This window comes from Limulus polyphemus, unplaced genomic scaffold (assembly GCF_000517525.1).
Source record: "Limulus polyphemus unplaced genomic scaffold, Limulus_polyphemus-2.1.2 Scaffold1518, whole genome shotgun sequence".
NCBI lineage: Eukaryota > Metazoa > Arthropoda > Merostomata > Xiphosura > Limulidae > Limulus > Limulus polyphemus.
This window is the reverse complement of record NW_013667128.1, coordinates 259,246-264,391: the sequence shown is the minus strand read 5'-3', so window position 1 is coordinate 264,391 and position 5,146 is coordinate 259,246. Positions and strand designations below refer to the sequence as shown.

General features: G+C 33.7%; 1 long non-coding RNA gene across 1 annotated transcript in view; it reads right to left on the bottom strand.

Annotated features, from left to right (window-relative positions):
* Nucleotides 1-5,146, bottom strand: part of LOC111086885 — a 23,114-nt gene that overhangs the window by 3,007 nt on the left and 14,961 nt on the right. Inside the window, exon 2 of the long non-coding RNA XR_002611605.1 lies at nucleotides 4,291-4,356. This is a non-coding gene — a long non-coding RNA (uncharacterized LOC111086885). The remainder of the gene's footprint in view (nucleotides 1-4,290; nucleotides 4,357-5,146) is intronic.

Genomic DNA, 5,146 nt, shown 5'->3' with positions numbered 1-5,146 from the left:
TGTAGCTTTGTGCGAAATTCAAAAACAAACAAACAAAGCAATATATTCACTGTTACAATACTAAATCCACTGTGGTTATGTTTTGTGATCGTGCACTAGACTGTGAGGCCTATGTGATAGTTAGGAAGCATTGACTATTATAATTCTACAAAATTCCCACTATTTTACTTGGTGTAACAGGCATCGGAACAGGAATTTTGGCATATTAATGACTGCAAATTTTGTAAAGTAATGAGAGCGAATCCACTAGGTTTCACTGTGAATGACGATTAAAAGTCTTGGAACAAGAAAATGAGCAAATTAATCGAGACTGTACTGTATTATCTGTGTGAGATTGTGATGGGGATGCGTTCCGCGCATTGTTCAGGGAACTGATTGCGAAACTAATGTACATCTCTATGTGCCCATTGTTATCAATCGATTATAAATGGACAGGAATTCAGAGATCTTGGCAGATATTTTTGCTCAGCAGGCGGTTATGTTGTTTGATGTTCACTGTTACAAAAATTTTAAGAGTAAGGTTCATGCTTGGTTACAAAATAACCATATGGGATGTTCAGTCCAAAACCTATATCCTAGTCTTGTATACCATGTTTAGTACCATTTAGAGAGATTACTTCGTATAGTTATATGATTTAATCGTCAACTGCCAATATTCTTCAAGCAATGAAGGGAACAAACTAGTGAGACAGTTGTTGAATAAGGTTAAGACCATATCTTCCAGAATAGCAGCGTATATTCTGATCAACTGAGTGCAACAACGTATTAAGACGGTAAATACTAAGATCTTCCTATATAACTGCATGTACTGATACGTCTGGCAGAGCAATGTGTATAAAGTTGGTATTGTGCCACATCTGGAAATAGATTTTTCAAATGCTCCTTCATTTGTTGTTAAGAACAAAGTTTTACAATGGGCTATCTGTAATCCGCCCACTTCGGGTATCGAAACTCCATTTTTAGTGTTTTAAACTCAGAAATACCGCTGAGCCGCTGAGGACGTTTCAAAAGTTCTATCAGAAAGAGTTTTTATGACAATTTCTGAATAAAGTTTTACATACATTATCAATTTGCTTATAATGTAACTATCTGAAAATGCTCTGTTGTACTAATATAACTGCTACAAGCTTGCAAGTCGACTATACGTAACCTAAGATTAGTTTGCAAGTGGAAAATTTCCTCAAAATCCTAAAGTTTTATACATTTCAGCGCTGAACATGCCTGTCTAGCTAGACTTAACATGTTAAAATCTAAGCTCAATAAGTTTCAACTTGCTTAGAATCAAATTTATAGAACTGCTTTACGACTTCCAAAGTGTGTTTCGAGAAAAAGAAAAACCTATAAATTTTTGGATATTCCTTTGTTGTTATATAGACTTTGGGATTGCTTTAATTTGTTCGAAAAAGCAATTAAACTAGAACAATCTTATACCACCTCTTAACAAGTTAATACTTCGTGATAACAGTTTTAGACTTCAGTTTCCCTTAAACCGTTATCTCCGAGAGTAAGTGGCCTTTCAGATATAACGCACTATGAGTGAAATGTTACGAACTGGAAGATATTTCATACACGTTTTAAGTAAAACTTAGATAAGTGAGATAACTTCCAACTTCATTATTTGTTACATTCATGGACAATAACTGATAAAGGCCGTGTCAAAGTGTTTTAGCTACTTTTGACTAACGATTTAACTTGTCAGTCAGCACTGATAATACGCTGTTATCAAAAATTGGAAATTCCCAAATAATAACAATAATGCATATATGGAGAGAGACCCGATAAACCCAGGATGCAATATAAAGCCAAATAAGATATCTTCGTTATCCATCAACAGTGGTATAGGCAGATTCTGGCTTTTAAATAAAATATTACCATTTGTTGTGTGACATTTTTAAAGAAAATGAATAATTTACGAACCTACTCTAACTCCAACCTAAACTTTCTCCAAGCAGTATTAAAATGTTCTTACTGAGCTGTTCTAAACCAAAAACTAAAACTGTGAACAACATATTTTATTGCTGCTGCGTTTCTCCGATAATCCAAGGATACAAAGAATTACGATAAATGCAATATTCATTTAGTGTTTGCGTATTTCTCGGTAAAAATGCTAAGTAAATAAAAACTAAATATATAATATTTACATAAGCGAAACGACAATTCAAAGCAAACTATGCATTTTATTTTGTGTCAGTTAAATGTTGAACTTTTGTTTTAGAAAGGTATATTTTAAATACGCTAAACATATTTTCTGGTAGGGTATTACTGGAATGTCACGAAGAGCCAAAATTGAGCAGTGGAAGAAAAGAAAGACATTAATAGCACTCGCGTGTGTTATTTTGCTTTCGTGAAGAGTATTCTCATAAAAATAAGAAATGAATTACAACTAGGTAGCTTTATATAAAAACAAAAGAGAAAAAGGACCAAATTCCAAGAACAAACTGTTACATCCTAACTAATTAATTCATGCGTAATAATTGTGTGGTATAGATGAGAGTATTTAGTGAGGCAAGTGGATTCTAAGCTAACATATTAACGGAATATTTAAAGTAACAACAAAAATAATATTTACGTTTGTTTCATTTACTGATACTTACAGGTTTTAGAATATGTTTCAACCTCATGGCTATAATAATAAAATAGTAGAGATACTGTTTGTTTGTTTGTTATGAATTTCGCGGAAAGCTACACGAGAGCTATCTGCGTTAGACGTCCCTAATTTAGCAGAAGGAAGGCAGCTAGTCATCACCACCCACCGCCAACTCTTGGGCTACTATTTTACCAACGAATAGTGGGATTGGCCGTCACATTATAACGACCCCACGGTTGAAAGGGCGAGCATATTTGGTGTGACGGGGATTCGAACCCGCGACCCGCAGATTGCGAGTCGATGCGCCCTAACCATCTGGCCATGCCGGGCCTTGGAGATATTGAAGTGATTGTTTCTGTAGAAGGTGTATTGCTATGTATACATCTAGATTACCTGACAAAATAGAATCCTCTCAATGATGGTAACATTGTTGCAATGTAATTAAACAATAATTCAAATCGTTCAATGCGTCACTTTTATATGCAAAGCTTGGCAAGTCGTTCAGGTTCTCTTGAATTTCGCGATCTTTAAAGGACATGGCTTCCTTTAACCAGAGTCAAAAGCTAATGCAGTGGTTTTTGCGTTGTGGATGTAGGTGTGGATCAAATTTATCATTACAACAATATCCGCGAATCCCTTGATTTTTGTATTTAATAATAGAGTCTTGTTTTTATACAACAGACCGTTCAATAAATGTGGAGGCCCTGCGTGAATGTAGGTACGTATTCTTAACTGTACGTGATATTGTCATTTGTGGCAAAATCTGAATTATTTTCATTTCACACGTGTTGACAAAAATCGCATGGATATCACAGTTTCCATATACATTTTATTTTGTTAGCGTAGCACCACGTTTTATGATTTTCAGGTTTTAATGTTTGATCAAATTATTTTAACAATCACTGTGTATTTTAAAATATAAAAGTTTAAAGTTAACTTAAGAACTTTGAGGAAATCGTTAAAGAGGAAGTATTAGATTAATGATGGTGTTTATTGCAAAGGTAAGTATCAGAAGTATCAATAACAATGATATGTACAATCAGGGCATTCTTTATCTCAAGAATTTGATGACACTGAAAATGATTCTTAATTATAAGTCAGTGATCAAACAATATAATCTTCAGAAGATGAGTCTTCCTCATCTTGAAGCCGAATATTAATTTTAGATACATAATGGTGTATCTGTAAAACACTAAGAGTCCGGTGCAGTAATATTCGCGGAATCTTGACATGTTGAATCATGTGTTTTCACAAATAACAAATCTCCATATATATAAAGCATACGGGCCACCCCCCAAAACAGTTGAAGCGAAAATGATCGTCAAAGGTTTCTATTATATGTTACAGTTTTCAGTGCTGACTGAAGGATAAAAAAAACCGTTTGCAATGAAGACGACAAACAACTTCAAATATTATTTTTATTCTACCCGACGTACTTCTCTGAAATAATAATAATGATTGTATCCTGTGACGTTCATAGACACTTGAAACCCATAACTGCCACGACAATTGTAATTACATTTATTTATATCATAATTGAGGATAATATTACGCGTTAAGCATGAATGGATAGATGAACAAGGTGAAAATGACCTTCACTAAATGCATGATGAGTAATGTGTAGTTACCGCTAAATTACTGATCACCTTTGTTATTAAGCATCCTTTTTGATAGTGAATAATCAAACTAAATGTTATTATTACCTGGAGTGCAAAAGTCGATTTTTTTCTAACTTTCTTGGCAAAATGACTTCCTATCGAATTGGAGAACTAGGGAGTAAAAACCAAAAGGTTATATAGACTTAGGAATGAAAACAAGGGTATATAGAGAACAACAGATTGAAAATACAAACTCGAACAGTGTCTATAAAAATAACATTATTTTGGAAATATTGTACTGTATATAGTTAGTGTGATGCATAGAATAAATATCTAGAGTTTGATTAATATGAAAAACAATGAGTATTTGTAAATAAAGTCAAACTATATTGTATCATGATTACTTAGTGTGAAGCATACGATATACATCTTGAATAATTTCTGTTAATACCAAAAAACAATTATTCTGATGTTATGTACAAAACTCTCTGTGCTTTGTCCGCTGCGGGTATAGACCCTCAATTTATTTTTCCGTTTTAAGCCCCTAGACTTACAGTTGAGCCACCGGAGAGCAAAAAAAAAAAAGAGTGCTTTTTGTTTGTCTTATCGCACAACTTCATAATAGAACAGCGTTTCTCCACCTCTTTGATACCAGAGACCGTTTTGCTTCCTCCCTAAACTGTCACGAACTGATAAAATGCAAGTACAACCAAAACATGTCATTTATCTTTGTTTATTTGTTTTCTTGAAATACCACGGATCGGCAAGATGGTTGAGTTTTAGTGTTCTAAGTTTATGAAGTTACCGCTAACTCACCGGAGTACAATGAAGCGAAAATATAAAATAGAAGGTTAGCCATAACGATAATACAAAATTAATGTATCAATAGTTATATATGTATATATATATATATATATATGTGTGTGTGTGTGTGTGTGTGTGTGTGTGTGTGTGTGTGTGT